Genomic DNA, 17176 nt, shown 5'->3' with positions numbered 1-17176 from the left:
ATAATCAGGTGCAAAATTGAAATGTAGTAGTGCATAAGCAGCTTTTCCCTTTTCAGCACTCCACTCACAGTGTGCACAGCCCGTTGCTGTACGAAGACGAGGATGGATTTTACCCTCTGCAGCAACAGGGCTGTGCGTACTGTTTGTGAAGTGCTGAAACTGAAACTGCTTTTTAGGAGCGTGCAGGGATAGAAGTTGTTCCTTGTGTTTCTTGGCTATTTACATCGTTTTGTTCACACGCTAGGTTATATTTCAATGTTAGTTTGAGCTTTCTCAACTGCTAGCGATTGGAGAAGAGACATCGGGGTATCTCATCTCTGACATGCCAGTGTAACCAACCACCCGCCCTTAAAGGCGGCAGCTTAACATTTTTGTCTCACCTAAGTGATTCAAATATTTGAGGGTACATTGTGCTTGATTGAGCATGGACATTTTCAATAACGTTTTGATGCATTTCAGTCACTTACTGATGCAAATACAAATTGTTACACTTTTCCCTCAAGAAATTTGACACATATCCTAGTTATTATTCTTAGGAACTGTGGCGTACAGCAGGTCAGCCACCAGGGGGAGACTTGTCGAGGCCTGTTGACAGACGGAGTATACATCACGAGGTGATGGCTCCCTCTGCTGGACGTGCCAGGTCTCGATGGGATCTCTGGCCAGGACTAATTGGGGCTGATTGGGGTTGGTGAGTAATCATGGGCTGATTGCTCATCAGCTGTACGAGTCCCATAAAGCTGCCAGAAGGGTAGCATACAGGGGAGAGACTGGGGGAGGAAAAGACTCTCGTATAGTTTGGGACAGTTCCAGATATAACAGGACGGAGTTCAATTTTTGATCCCCACAGGACACAGCAAGACCCGGAGCTCAGAAGACAGTATCCCGGAGAGGGTCTCATGGGTGAGACCTGTTCTTTTCTTTTGAACTATTATTTTAATAAACACCTTTGAAACTGAGCTAATCCTACTCTGTCCATGTCTGATCTGTGTAAACGTTTTGACCCAACCCCCTGGTCTGCCACAAGTGGTGGAGAATGCGGGCATTCTGGTAACGTGGTCAGATCAGGGTTGATGTTTACACAGCATCAGCATAGACTAGTTGATAGCTCAGTTCTTCCGGGCCCAACAAGCCCAACAGGCGGTTCAGGAATGAACGCTGGAGGAACAGAGGCTACAAAACAGCCGACTCATTGAGGAAATCAGGAAGCTACAAGGAAGAGCGTCTACTGAATCACATCCAAACCAGTTTTTAATCAAGCGAACAGAAGGTGACGACATCGAAACCTACCTCTGTACGTTTGAATGGACAGCACAACTGGAAGAATGGCCAAGGCAGAAGTGGGCCAGTCTGCTGGCCCCATTACTCTCTGGGAATGCCCAAAAGGCGTATTGGGACCTGAACGATGAACAGGCGGCTACGACGGACTCAAACGGAAGCTACTCAGCCGCTACGGGTACAGCCTGGCCCATCGGGCTCAACTCTTCCACAACTTGAGGTTCGTAGCCAACGCATCCCCCCGAGCCCAGATGAGCGACCTACTATGCGTCACCAGGGGATGGCTCCTAACCGACGTATCCACTCTCTCCATCCTAGACAAAGTGGTCCTGGATCGCTTCCTAAAGGCACTACCCCACGACATGAAGAGGGCAGCGAGTCTATGCGTGCCTCAGACCATGGAGGGCCTCCTGGAAGCAGTGAGACGCATCAGAACACTCAGGCCATGCTGAGTGGGAGCCGGGCCGAGTCGGCGACCCGGTCGAGGAGGACAGCCCCACTGCTGTGTACCCCGAACCGACAGTCGGCAGGGCCAAAGGACAGCAAACCCCTGGAGAGACGGCTGGGGTAGGGCCACCCCTTCACCGAAAGGAGGTGTTTTGAGTGTGGCGCCTGGGGGCACACTGCCTGGAATTGCCCAGCTCTAGAGGAGTCAATGTCATCAGCAAGCCCCGGAGGCGAGGTGGGTCACGCAGTGAACTACGTCACCTCCTGTTGGGCACACCACAAATCAACTGCACCCATGGTCCCTGTGAAGGTTGAAGGAAACGACACGGAGGCTCTGTTAGACTCCGGAAGTATGGTTAGCCTCGTAACCATGAGCCTGCTGAACCAGGAGACCGAACATGGTAGGGAGATGTCCATTTCCTGTGTTCACGGGGACATAAAGCAGTATCCAACCGTATGGGCCAACATCGTGACGCCACAAGGGAGCTGCCAGATGACGGTGGGTGCAGTACCAGAGTTGCCAGTACCTCTCCTAGTGGGACGAGATTGTCCACTGTTCGTGGCCCTGTGGGGGCACGAGCTAAGGAAGAAGGTATGAGCTGGCCGAAGACGATAGCAAGGACGACCCATCGCCTGTACGGCCCGGAAGCAAACGGTTGACCAACCTGTATCTACGGGTCCGGAGTCTGAGTCGGAGGGGGTGCGGGAATCCCACCCCCCTGGGGAACCCCGGGAGGAAGGGCCCAGCCTCCCCCTCCTCGATTTCGAGGAGCCAGTCGAGACACCCGCTGGGAGCCAACTGAGGGGACAATTCGGGACGGCCCAGTGGGAGGATCCTCACTTGAAAGCCGCCGCAGCCCAAGTGATAGCTGTGGATGGACAGCTACTTCTGGGGGTTTGTGGCTGGCGATACCCCCATTTCCAAATCAAGAATAACCTTTTGTATCAGGTGTCGTGCCAACAGGGGGAACTTTGAGAGGTATTGTTGCTGCCCGAAGGTACGTGGGAACCGTTCTTCAGCTGGCCCACACTCACCTGTTGGGGGCGCACCTAGGAATGGAGAAGACCCGGGAACGGATCAGCCACCCGGTGTTAGAGTTGCGTAAATTCGAATCTGGTATCAGGATAAATATAACAATGAGTCACCGATTGTATACTATGTATTTTTTATTAGCTAAGTAATAAATGGCAAATGCAACTTTCGTATATACAGGCTCACTGTAATACCACGCAGGGCAGAACAGAGAACTGACAGGATGTATGTAAACAGTGTTCTTATACTGTGATGGACATAGTTCCAACCCGTCTGTTGGCCTATCACAGTAGAGGCTGGGCGTGGTTTAAACTTGCTCAGGCGGGCCCTCTTGGCGCTCCTTGGAGTCCTCCCTCCGTCGATGTATAGATTCTTACTGTTCTGGTATTGCAGCCTAGTTATACCAGTTGCTCAGTTCCTGCTATTGTGTTGTTCAGTATTTTTCCATCTCAGTTAAACCTGATGACCACCCCTCCCTATCACAACTTTGTAAGATACAGCAAGTCACACCATGTGCTCAATATTGTTACATACAAACACAAGGACAAAGCATCTGCTGGGCTGTTATCTACAGTTTTGCAACATGCAGGTCACACCAGTTCTTGTCACACACACAAACAGGCAAGTAGCAAGCAGTTGTTTAATCTCATAATGATGCTCCAGTGCACAAATGCAGATACTTCACACAACCAACATCAGATAATATTTAATCATATAAATGGTAATGGCTATAATGTAAAACACAGAATCCCACACCGGTTCCACTGGCCCGGGATGAGGCGGGCCGTGGAAGACTGCTGCCCGGAGTGTCAAATGACTGCCCCAAAGAACCACTCCAAAACCCACTGCTCCCCCTACCGATCATCGGAGTACCCTTTGAACGCATCACCATGGCCATAGTTGGACCCCTGGTAAAAACAGCACGAGGCCACCAGGAAATCCTGGTAAAAGTAGACTATTCTACCCGGTATCCCGAGGCCATTCCCCTGCGGGCGGCGGTCTCCAAGGGAATCGCCCGGGAGCTGATCCACCTCTTTAGCCGGGTGGGCATGCCAAAAGAGATCCTGACAGGCCAAGGTACTGAGTTTATGTCCCGCCTAATGAAAGATTTGTGTGCTCTCCTGCAGATCAAGCAGATCCGGACCTCCGTCTTTCACCCACAGACGGATGGGCTTGTCAAGCGGTTCAATAAAACGCTCAAACAAATGCTGTGGAAGGTCATCGAGCAGGACGGGAAGAACTGGTACCAGCTACTACCCCACCTAATGTTCTCAATCTGAGAAGTACCCCAGTCCTCCACTGGGTTTTCCCCTTTCGAACTCCTCTACGGGAGGAGGCCACACGGCCTACTGGAGCTCGCCAAGGAGGTGTGGGAAGCCCAACTGACCTCCTTACGCAGCGTGGTAGAGCACGTGGAGACGATGAGGGAGTGGATGACAGCCATACGGCCAGTCATGAGGGAACATATGGAGAAGGCGCAACGCGCCCAAGCCCAGGTCTACAATCGGGGAGCCCAGCCCCGAGAATTCCAGGTGGGAGAAGGGTGTTGGTCTTAATCCCCACGGCCGAAAGGAAGTTCCTGGCAACATGGCACGGGTCATACAAGGTGATAGAGCAGCTGGGACCTGTCAATTACCGCGTATGGCAACCGGGGAGACGGAAACCACAACAGATTTACCACGTGAACCTGTTGAAGAAGTGGCACAAGAGGACAGCCTTGGCCGTGTTATGGTCGGCACCCCGGACGCCAACGGTACCAGTGGTGGTCTCGAGCAATGAGGACCTTGACCCGGTCCAGAAGCAAGAGCTTAGGGAGCTCGTCGATCGGAACACGGTGGTGTTCTCAGAGATGCCGGGTCGCACAACCCTCATTGAATACCACACCCGTACCCGGCCCAGGGAAACGGTACGAAAGAGGCCATATCGGATTCCGGAGGCCAAAAGGAAGGCTGTGAAACAGGACGTGGAGGTTATGCTGAGGATGGGGGTTGTTGAAGAGTCCCACAGTACATGGTGCAGACCCATTGTGTTGGTACCCAAACCGGACGGTAGCCTACACTTCTGTAATGATTTCTGGGGTGTGAACGACATAAGCTTGTTCCAAGCCTACCCTATGCCGAGGGTGGACGAGCTCATCGACCGATTGGGAAAGGCCCGGTACATCAGCACCCTTGACCTGACCAAAGGATATTGGCAGGTACCGTTGGCAGCCTCCTCCAGGGAGAAGATGGCGTTTTCGACACCAGACAGATTGTATCAGTACCGGGTGCTCCCATTCGGACTCCATGGAGCCCAGCCCACATTCCAGCGACTGATGAACAAAGTACATCCACCCCACCAGCAGTACGCAGCGGCCTATTTGGATGATGTCATCATCCACAGCCAAGGTTGGAAAGAGCACCTGACGCGCCTGCAGGCGGTGCTGGATGCGATCAGACAAGCCGGGTTGACCGCGAACCCCAAGAAATGCAAACCAGGGTTCGAGGAGGCGGAGTACCTGTGATATTTGCTCGGACGGAGGAACGTCAAGCCCCAGGAGAGGAAGGTTCACACGATATCTGACTGGCCCGTTCCACGCACCAAGACATAGGTCAAGTCCTATAGCCGGTTTATCCCCAAAGCTGATACCCAGAGAGAAAAAGTACTCTATTGTTGAGAAAGATTGTCTAGCGGTGAAGTGGGCACTAGACACACTCAAGTATTACCTGTTAGGTACCCACTTCACCCTGGTCACGGACCATCCAGACCAGGGGATGGGACACAAACGATCGGGTCACCAAGTGGTTCTTGTCCCTTCAACGCTTTTCTTTTTCTGTTGTGCACAGGTCAGGGGGCGAAGCATGGAAAGGCGGATGCCCTATCAAGAAGGGAGACATACGTCGCACTGATGACAGTCCCCTCCCCGACAGAGCATACAGGGGGATGCGTGGTGTACAGCAGGTCAGCCACCAGGGGGAGACTCGTCGAGGCCTGGTGACAGACAGAGTATACATCATGAGGCGAGGGCTCCCTCTGCTGGACGTGCCAGGTCTCGACGGGATCTTTGGCCAGGACTAATTGGTGCTGGTGAGTAATCAAGGGCTGACTGCTCATCAGCTGTACGAGTCCCATAAATCTGCAAGAAGGGCAGCACACAGGGGAGAGACTGGGGGAAGAAAAGACTCCCGTATAGTTGGGGAAGGTTCCCGACGTAACAGGAGGGAGTTCAGTTTTTGATCCCCACAGGACACAGCAAGACCCGGGGTCCAGAAGACAGTATCTCGGAGAGGGTCTCATGGGTGAGACCTGTTCTTTTCTTTTGAACTATTATTTTAATAAACACCTTTGAAACTGAGCTAATCCTACTCTGTCCGTGTCTGATCTGTGTAAACATTTTGACCCAACCCCCTGGTCTGCCAAAAAGAACATAGACACTTGGTTGCAGTTTAAAAAATATATATATATACATCTTTAATACAGGTAATCAGAATGTGCTGTTAGGTGTCAAGTTATATGGCTACAATTGTATTAATGATTGAAGTGTGATTTTTAGGATTGCTTACTAAAGACCTATTGTTTAAAGACCATAAATAGCTATTGTTTACCTTGTATGTGTCTAAATACAAATACAAATTTGTTTGGCACGCAGCCCAACACGCAAGGCCAAAGATTTGAGCACCCCTGCTACAGCTCATCTAAGCACATAGTCACATCCTAAATGATTGCCACCCTTCATTAAGATGAGCAAAAATACTGTATAAAATAAATGATATAAATACTGAGGTATATAAAAAAATTGGAAATTATATTATTTTGTACTAATGCATTTGCTCAGAGAAAGATCATTTGTTTAACAAGTTAAAAAAAATCTAAAACAGATAGCTGTCAAAATTATTGGCACCCCTTATGATTTAATCTCTGCATTTACAATCCACTTAAAAAAAAACTTAATCTCAGTTTAAGGAACTGTATTGTGGCCTTTCACGGCATTGGGTTTCACTGAGCTATAAAAATGAGGTAACCCGCATGTAAAATCCATTTGTCATCCATCACCATGGAGGAAGTCGGATGGCTCCGGAGAAGAAGGCAGACATTTTATGTGCCTCCAGCCGATTGTGTTTCCTTGATAGTTTATTTGCGTTGCTGTAATTAATTTTTTCCCCTTATTTTGTACCATAATGTTGCCCGGAAACAACTTCTAGACATCAGGACTGCGATTACTCACCATGGACTAGCAAAATATATTTTTTCCTTTCATGACTCTGACGAGCTCGACGCAAAGAATATACTGCTTCCTCGGGAACAGGCCCAGATACCGGTGATCTGCGTGAAAAGGAGGCGGAGAAAGAGGGGCCGAAGGTCGGCTGAGAATTTGTAGGTGATCGAATAAACCCCAACTTCCTTCCATTCTGCTAGCAAACATGCAATCTTTGGAGAATAAAATCGACGAGTTATGCGGCAGGATAGAAAAGTGCCGTCTGGTAAAACAAGGGGCGGTGGTCTATGTAATTTTGTAAACAACAGCTGGTGCACAATAACTAAGGAAGTCTCGAGCTATTGCTCGCCTGTAGGTAGAGTATCTCATGATAAGCTGTAGACCACACTACCTACCGAGAGAGTTTATCTGTATTCTATGTAGCTGTTTACATACCACCACAGACTGAGGCTGGCACTAAGACAACATTGAATGAGCTGTATTCCACCATAAGCAAACAAGAAAACGCTCACCCAGAGGCGGCGCTCTTAGTAGCCGGGGACTTTAATGCAGGGAAACTTAAATCCGTTTAACCAAATTTCTATCAGCATGTTAAATGTGCAACCAGAGGGAAAATAACTCTGGACCACCTATACTCCACACACAGAGACGCATACAAAGCTCGCCCTCCATTTGGCAAACCATAATTCTATCCTCCTGATCCCTGCGTACAAGCAAAAATTAAAGCAGGAAGCACCAGTGACTAGATCAATAAAAAATTAGTCAGAGGAAGCAGATGCTAAGCTACAGGACCGTTTCGCTAGCACAGACTGGAATATGTTCCGGGATTCCTCCGATGGCATTGAGGAGTACACCACATCAGTCATTGGCTTTATCAATAAGTGCATTGATGACGTCGCCCCCACAGTGACCGTACGTACATACCCCAAACAGAAGCCATGGATTACAGTCAACATCCGCACTGAGCTAAAGGCTAGAGCTGCTGCTTTCAAGGAGCGGGACTCTAACCCGGAAGCTTATAAGAAATCCCTCTATGCCCTCCGATGAACCATCAAACATGCAAAGCATCAATACAGGACTAAGATAGAGTCGTACTACACCGGCTCTGATGCTCGTGAGATGTGGCAGGGCTTGCAAACCATTACAGACTACAAAGGGAAGCACAGCCGAGAGCTAAAATATTTCTACGCTCGCTTCGAGGCAAATAACACTGAAACATGCATGAGAGCACCAGCTGTTCCGGATGACTGTGTGATCACGCTCTCCGCAGCCGATGTAAGACCTTTAAACAGGTCAACATTCACAAGGCCGCAGGGCCAGAAGGATTATCAGGACGTGTACTGCAAGCATGCACATGACGTTTTCAACCTCTCCCTGTCCGAGTCAGTAATACCAACATGTTTTAGGCAGACCACCATAGCCCTGTTCCCAATAACACTAAGGTAACCTGCCTAAATGACTACCGACTCTCTAACACTCACATCTGTAGCCCTGAAGTGCTTTAAAAGGCTGGTCATGGCTCACATCAACACCATCACCCTAGAAACCCTAGACCCACTCCAATTTGTATATCGTCCCAACAGATCCACAGATGATGCATTCTCTATTGCGCTCCACACTGCCCTTACCCACCTGGACAAAAGGAACACCTATATGAGAATGCTATTCATTGACTACAGCTCAGCATTCAACACCATAATGCCCTCAAAGCTCATCACTAAGCTAAGGACCCTGGACTTCCTGATGGGCCGCCCCCAGGTGGTAAGGGTAGGTAACAACACATCCAACACGCTGATCCTCAACACAGGGGTTCCTCAGGGGTGCATGCTCAGTCCCCTCCTGTATTCCCTGTTCACTCATGACTGCACTGTCAGGCACGACTTCAACACCATTATTAAATTTGCCGATGACACAACAGTGGTAGGCCTGATCACCGACAACGACGAGACAGCCTATAGGGAGGAGGTTAGAGACCTGGTCGTGTGGTGCCAGGCGAACAACCTCTCTCTCAACATGATCAAGACAAAGGAGATAATTGTGGACTACAGGAAAAAGAGGACCGAGCACGCCTCCATTCTCATTGACGGTGCTGCAGTGTAGCAGGTTGAGTGCTTCAAGTCCCTTGGAGTCCACATCACCAACAAACTAACATGGTCCAAGCACACCAAGACAGTCGTTAGAGGGCATAACCAAACCTAGTCCCCTTCAGGAGACTGAAAAGATTTGACATGGGTCCTCAGATCCTCAAAAGGTTCTACAGCTGCACCATCGAGAGCATCCTGACTGGTTGCATCACTGCCTGGTATGGCAACTGTTCGGTCTCCGATCGCAAAGCACTACAGTGAGTAGTTTGAATGCCCCAGTACATCACTAGGGCCAAGCTTCCTGCCATCCATGACCTCTGTACCAGGTGGTGGCAGAGGAAGGCCCAAAAAAATGGTCAAAGACTCCAGCCACCCTAGTTATAGACTGTTCTCTCTGCTACCACACGGCAAGCGGTACCGGAGCGCCAAGTCTAGGTACAAGAGGCTTCTAAACAGCTTCTACCCCCAAGCCATAAGACTCCTGAACCACTAGTCAAATGGCTACATCTAGTCACTTTTATAACTCTTCCTACATGTACATACTACTTCAACTAACTGGTGCCACCGTACATTGACTCTGTATCGGTACCCCCCTGTATATTGTCTCGCTATTGTTATTTTACTGCTGCTCTTTAATTACTTGTTACTTTTATCTCTTATACTAATCTGTATTTTTTTAAACTGCATTGTTGGTTAGGGCTCGTAAGTAAGCATTTCACTGTAAGGTCTTCACCTGCTGTATTCGGCGCATGTGACGAATAAAATTTGATTTGAAAGGCAAAGAACTCACTGGAGTTCGCTAAATGGCATTGGCACTTGGATCAGAACCAGGTGCTATGGTCAGATTAGTTGAAAATGGAGCAGGTGTAATTTGTTTTGTAAGGTATTCCATAACTGTGGTGCATTGAAACTAAAGGCGGATTTACCAAACTTTGTGGAGACAGGCGAGACCTCAAGAGGTAACCTACACTGTGAATGACTTTGGTATCTCTGATTTTTATAGTAAATCTTCCAGTAAAACAATAACTCCAGTTATACAGTGCATTCGGAAAGTATTCAGACCCCTTCCTTTTTCCACATTTTGTGACATTACAGCCTTATTCTTAAATGGATTAAATCATTTTCCCCCTCACACAATACCTCATAATGACAAAGCAAAAACAGGTTTTTAGACATTTTTGCAAATGTAAAACAAATAAAAAACAGAAATACCTTATTTACATAAGTATTCAGACCCTTTGCAACCGGTTTGCAGCTCCAGTTTCAACTTCCACCTGACTGTGCTGCTGCTCTAGTTTCAACTGTTCTGCCTTATTATTATTCGACCATGCTGGTCATTTATGAACATTGAACATCTTGACCATGTTCTGTTATAATCTCCACCCGGCACAGCCAGAAGAGGACTGGCCACCCCACATAGCCTGGTTCCTCTCTAGGTTTCTTCCTAGGTATTGGCCTTTCTAGGGAGTTTTTCCTAGCCACTGTGCTTCTCCACCTGCATTGCTTGCTGTTTGGGGTTTTAGGCTGGGTTTCTGTACAGCACTTTGAGATATCAGCTGATGTACGAAGGGCTATATAAATAAATTTGATTTGATTTGATTTGATTTGATTTCCATTAATCGTTCTTGATATGTTTCTACAACTTGAGTGGAGTCCACCTGTGGTAAATTAAATTGATTGGACATGGAAAGGCACATGATTGGACATGGAAAGGCACGCACCTGTCTATATAAAGGCCTTACAGTTGTCAGTGAACGGACATGATATGGGGAAGCCCCAAAATTGCCCCCCTGGAAGCCTGTGTTTCAGACATGAGGAAGTGGATGGCGGCAAATGTTTTACTTTTAAACTCAGGCAAAACTGATTTCAAGGTTTAACTGCTAACCTACAAAGCATTACATAAGCTTGCTCCTACCTACCTTTGACTTGGTCCTGCTGTACATACCTACACGTATGCTACGGTCACAAGGCGCAGGCCTCCTAATTGTCCCTAGAATTTCTAAGCAAACAGCTGGAGGCAGGGCTTTCTCCTATAGAGCTATTTTTTTATGGAATGGTCTGCCTATCCATGTGAAAGACACAGACTCTGTCTTGATCTTTAAGTCTTTATTGAAGACTCATCTCTTCAGTAGGTCCTATGATTGAGTGTAGTCTGGGCCAGGGGCGTGAAGGTGAACAGAAAGGCACTGGAGCGACGAACCGCCCTTGCTGCCTCTGCCTGGCCAATTCCCTTCTCTCCACTGGGATTCTCTGCCTCTAACCCTATTACGGGGGCTGAGTCACTGGCTTACTGGTGCTCTTCCATGCCGTCCCTAGGAGGGGTGCGTCACTTGAGTGGGTTGAGTCACTGACTTGATCTTCCTGTCTGGGTTGGGGACCCCCTCGAGTTCGTGCCATGGGGAAGAACTTCGTGGGCTATACTCGGCCTCGCCTCAGGGTAGTAAGTTGGTGGTTTGAAGATATCCCTCTAGTGGTGTAGGGGCTTTGCTTTGGCGAAGTGGGTAGGTTTATATCCTGCCTGGTTGGCCCTGTCCGGGGGTATCGTCGGACGGGGCCACGGTGTCTCCCAACCCCTCCTGTCTTAGCTTCCAGTATTTATGCTGCAATAGTTTGTCGGGGGGCTAGGGTCAGTCTGTTATATCTGGAGTATTTATCCTGTCTTATCCAATGTCCTGATTTTAAGTTTGTTCCCTCTAATTCTCTCTGTCTCTCTCCTCTCTCGGAGGACCTGAGCCCTAGGATCATGCCTCAGGACTACCTGGCCTGATGGCTCCTTGCTGTCCCCAGTCCACCTGGTCGTGCTGCTGCTCCAGTTTCAACTGTTCTGCCCGCGGCTATGGAACCCTGACCTGTTCACCGGACACGCTACATTGTTCCGGACCTGCTGTTTTCGACTCACTCTCTACCGGACCTACCGTCTCTAACTCTGAATGATCGGCTGTGAAAAGCCAACTAACATTTACTCCTGAGGTGTTGACCTGTTGCACCCTCTACAACCACTGTGATTATTATTATTTGACCCTGCTGGTCATCTATGAACATCTTGGCTATGTACTGTTATAATCTCCACCCGGCACAGCCAGAAGAGGACTGGTCACCCCTCAGAGCCTGGTTCCTATCTATGTTTCTTCCTAGGTTCCTGCCTTTATAGGGAATTTTTCCTAGCCACCGTGCTTCTACATCTGCATTGCTTGCTGTTTGGAGTTTTAGGCTGGGTTTCTGCATAGCACTTTGTGACATCAGCTGATGTAACCTTCAAGAAGGACAATCATCTCTGCAGCAATAGAGTGGCCAGACAGAAACTACTCCTCAAATAAATGCATATGACAGCCCGCTTGGAGTTTGCCAAAAGGCACCTAAAGGACTCTCAGACCATGAGAAACAAAATAACCTGGGCTGATGAAACCAAGATTGAACTATTTTTCCTGAATGCCAAGCGTCACGTCTGGAGGAAACCAGGCACCATCCCTACGGTGGAACATGTTGGTGGCAGCATCATGCTGTGGGGATGTTTTTCAACAGCAGGGACTGGGAGACTAGTCAGGATCCAGGGAAAGATGAAAACTTGCTTGATGAAAACCTGCTCCAGAGTGCTCAGTAACTCAGACAGGGGCAAAGGTTCAGCTTACAACAGGACAACAACCCTAAGCACACAGCCAAGAAAACACATGAGTGTCTTCAGGACAAGTCTCTGAATGTCCTTGAGTGGCCCAGCCAGAGCCCAGACTTGAACCCGATCGAACATCTCTGGAGAGACCTGAAAATAGCTGTGCAGCGACACTCCCCATCCAACCTGACAGCACTTGAGAGGATCTACAGAGAAGAATGGGAGTAACTCCCCAAATAAAGGTGTGCCAAGATTGTAGCATCATACCAAAGACTCAAGGCTGTAATCGCTGCCAAAGGTGCTTCAACAAAGTACTGAGTACAAAGGGTCTGAATACTTATGTAAATGTGATATTTCTAGAAAAAACTGTTTTTGCTTTGTCATTATGGGATATTGTGTATAGATTGATGAGGGGAAAAAAACTGAATAACATAACAAAGTGTGGAAAAAGTCAAGGGGTCTGAATACTTTCTGAATGCACTGTACATCCACAAATAAAATGGTTAATTGACCACAAAATCAACATTTTGCAATGGCCACCTCAGTCTCCGGACATGAACCCCATTTGGAAACCTGTGGTTTGAATTGAAGAGGGCAGTGCATAAGCGCAGACCGAAGAATATAAAGGATCTGGAAAGATTCTGTATGGAGGAATGTTCTAAGATCTCTCCCAATGTGTTCTCCAATCTCATAAAACATTATAAAAAATCCTCAGTGCCATTATCCTCACAAGGGAACGGTCCACAAGGTATTGAAAACAGCGGTGCCAATCATTGACATCTTTTTTTAAATTATTTTAAAACTTTTTTGTATTACTTTTTCTTTTAGCAATTGTGCATGTATAAACAAATATACATTTATTTTTTTGCTCATCTTTATCAAGGGTGCAAATAATTTGGGATGTGACTGTATATTCCACTGAAATCACAGTATGATTGAAATAAATTATTAAATCATTAAAGAGTTAAACAATTGTGTAATCCCGTGGATGTTGATGGTGTCTAAAGCTACCAAAATCCTGAGTGGAGATACAGCACACATTTCTCTACAGCAATATGATTTTGGCGCTATTAAATAAGTAGCTTCAGACACCATCCAACACCACTAGGTGGAGCCATTTCCACAGTAAGCACTGTCAACTAGCCCCTCAAAATAGTCAGCCTACATTGTCAAGTAAAGGAACAGAAAGTGCAAATATTCTACTCTATATGACATATTGTGCAATGTCAACTAAATCAATAAACAATCAAATAAATAAAATCATAAATGCCTTATGACATTCTGTAGGAATGGATAGAAATGTATTAAGAAAGGTCAAAGGTCAAGTGCGGTGTGACGCCGTGGGTCAGTGGGTCTCTAGGATGTCCTAAGGTTTCTGTACTGGAGCAGGTAGAGAGATCCAATGCCACTGAGGACAGTGAACAGGCACGTGATGATTCCTCCCCTCCAGGTCTGCCAATGTGTGGACCCCACCTAATACACACACACACACACACACAGAGAACATCAGGTGTGAATGAATGACAGATTGTATTAGGAATCTCTATGAGGGGAGTACATCAAGCAATCAAATGTATAAAGACCTTTTTACATCAGCAGTTGTCTCAAAGTCCTTTAACAGTATCCTGGCCTAGTATGACACATTATCTTTCTTCTTGATTGTTATCCCTCTATTGACCTATTGTTCTCTTTCTCCCCTCCTACCCCATTGAACTTACACACCTTTCCCTTGGAGAACATGCTGTTCACCTCATCCCCAATCACCCTCAGCTGGCCCCTGCAATGCTCAGAGGATTCCTCTACAGGACACAGTCTGTGGAGTCGAATGGGCTGTCCTACTGCTTTTATCACACTGGCCCTCTTCACTGGTTCAAACATGAATAGAAGAGGAAGAACACTTTTATCCATTTCTCACAATATATGGAAATCTAGAATCGTTTGGGTATCACCTATCACAAATATTAACACAGAATTGAGTAATTACACTACTAACTGGACATGACTAAATTGTCATATCACATAAATAGAAATGCAATAATATATGCACGAAGTGTTTAGGTTGGGAAGCATGCGGCCGCCCTAAAGGCATCAGCATGCTTCAGTTCGGCTGTGCTCTCATACTTTAAAATACCTTTGTTTGAAAAACGACAACAAAATCGGAAATAGTACTGTTTGTCCATTTTGAGACGCCGCCGGCAGTATACACTTCCTCAAAATAGTCAGAATTCATCTATGATAACTCAAGAAATATGTCATACATTTTTACAGAGATCTAATATAAAGGCGTCTGCGTGCTTCCCAGCCGAAATAGCTCCTGTATATATTATGACGTAAGGTTTGTGAAGTTGGTTGTTTTTGGATTTGGTGAGGATTTTTCCGCTGTTCGGGCACACAAAATGTTTTCTAGAGGCAAGCCAAAGTTCTGATCCGAAGTCTACATTCCTTCGTCGCACACAAAATGAATGACAGATTTCTTGAGATATTTTAGATTCATTCGGACTATTTTGAGGAAACGTATGCTGGTTAATGTTTCTCAAAATGGACAAACAGCACTATTGCCCCTTTTTTTCTCGTATTTCAAGCGAGTGTATTTTAAGGGAGTATGCAAGCACACTCGTTCGATTCAGCTAGCCGAGCAATTTTACATCGAACTAAGATGTTTGGTGCAGTATTTCGCAATGAAATGTTTTAATGAATGCCAACTAATACTTAATTGAAGAATCCCTACAGCTGTTGACCAATCACGTACACTTCAACTGCTGAATTTAGCCTGGCCTTGAGCAAAAATGTAGTGTGCACGAACACCCGAAAAAAAACTACCGAAGTCCAAACTGACAAAAACTTAAAATTCTATCATAATATATGCATGAACTCTTCCGAAATGTTATGGCTGGGAGACATGCGGACCCTTGCCTATGCTAATAGAATACAGGCAGTCTATGTCGCATTATAAACAGATTACACGGTTCATAGACATTATTATAATTTCCTAGCACTCAACCAAACAAAAAATGCAAGGCTGGTTGGAATATGATCCTTATTAATTAACAGTGCACCCGCTGTTTTCCGAGCAAGTAACTCTGCTTAAAAGTAATAAGGACTGGCACACTGACAATAAACAGGTATACTGCTAGCTGGTTAACTGACAAACATACAGTAATCTACACAGTTAAGATTGTTAAACAATCTCCATGACCAATCGACAAGCCAATCAGACTTCCACTCCCTCTCCATTCTCTGTAGGTAAGACTGTTTCGTCTTCTGAATGAAGACACAGGATAATAAAAGGCTCACACACCCTCAATGGAGGACAAATCAACCTTCTAACTTGTATTTAATCTCATTGAAATGTAAAGTGTACCCCTGATGTTTGACACCCACCTGCCTCCCCTGTTTTCAGTGCAGGTGTGTGGGTAAGGGCACAGATATAGGTCTGAGTGGCAGCATCACGGGAGGAGCAGTAAGGCCCTATGTCTTTCTGCAGGACCACCTGATGTGAGGTGGCCATGGGTTGGTGCTGCTGCCGAATGCTGCTCTGCTGGCTCCTTTCCATCGCACTTTCCCTCTGGGCCCTAAACACTACAGGCCAAGGTTATAATAGACAATGGAAAGTAATCAAACCATGAAGAAAAACAATTGTGTAAAATTAAATAATGTACCTTTTTGAGATACAACTGATCTGAAACTAACATATTTTCTCTCTCTCTCTCTCTTCTGTTGCACTTGTGTTCTGATGCTTCCTGATGACCGATGATAACTTACCCATGATAGGTTCAGTGTCAGGGCCTGGGATGGAGTGAGGACTCTGGGCTAAGGCAGTCAGGTATGTCTGTGTGCCAACCTCACAGAGCAAGGACCTCGACTGATATCTGGCAACTCTGTCCCAAACCTGCCACGGGTGCAAAACATTGGACTGGGATGGTGATGTCCCAATGATGTTGGTCTCCAGGTCCTTTGACCCAATGTCTGTCCTATGGAGGTCTCTACCCAGATTTATCCCAATGCTGTCTGCTTTGGGGTGGACTGTCCGAAGTTGGTCCATTCTGAGCTGCTTACAATCATTTCTAAAGTGAGTATCTTCTCTTAGGGCATCTGCCCTGTAGCTTAGGTGGCCCAACTTGTCTGTGCTAATATTGTCTCTCACAGAGATGCCAGTCCTGATGTCTGTCCTTTCACTTTGGCAGTTGTCTATTCGGACTGTTTTGGCGTTTTTCCTTCTCTCTGTGCTGAGAATGTTGTCTTTGCTGAAGTTGTCTGGCTGTAGTGCTCTACGGTATTCTTCTATGGTAGTGTTCCCTGTTCTGTGGCTGCCTATACCAGGGCTCTTGGTTCGACCAGTCATTGGAAGCACTGTTACAACTGGTGTCTCAGGAGACAGCTGTCCAGGAGACTAAAGGGAATAATGTCTGTATGAGGGCAGGCCATTTTTGTTTTTGACACATTTTTAGCAATAGTGGGCCAACCCCTTCTTATTAATTTCCATGGCTTGTGTTTGAACAGAGGACTTGTGTTTCCCATCAAACATTTTCGTA

The 17176-nt window shown here is 46.8% G+C and overlaps 2 long non-coding RNA genes across 2 annotated transcripts; one reads left to right on the top strand and one right to left on the bottom strand.

Annotated features, from left to right (window-relative positions):
- Positions 1-13478: 13478 nt before the first annotated feature.
- LOC109873493 (uncharacterized) lies at positions 13479-14883 on the bottom strand. The gene is made up of 3 exons (XR_002252596.2): positions 14776-14883; positions 14367-14509; positions 13479-14117 (listed from the first exon to the last, which is right to left on the bottom strand). It is a non-coding gene; the product is annotated as an uncharacterized LOC109873493 (long non-coding RNA).
- A 281-nt stretch (positions 14884-15164) lies between these two features.
- Positions 15165-16710, top strand: LOC116358094 (uncharacterized). The gene is made up of 3 exons (XR_004205929.1): positions 15165-15887; positions 16045-16235; positions 16416-16710. It is a non-coding gene; the product is annotated as an uncharacterized LOC116358094 (long non-coding RNA).
- The last annotated feature ends 466 nt before the right edge of the window (positions 16711-17176 follow it).

The sequence above is a fragment of the Oncorhynchus kisutch genome, linkage group LG28 (genome assembly GCF_002021735.2).
Source record: "Oncorhynchus kisutch isolate 150728-3 linkage group LG28, Okis_V2, whole genome shotgun sequence".
NCBI lineage: Eukaryota > Metazoa > Chordata > Actinopteri > Salmoniformes > Salmonidae > Oncorhynchus > Oncorhynchus kisutch.
This window is presented reverse-complemented; position numbering and strand designations above follow the sequence as displayed.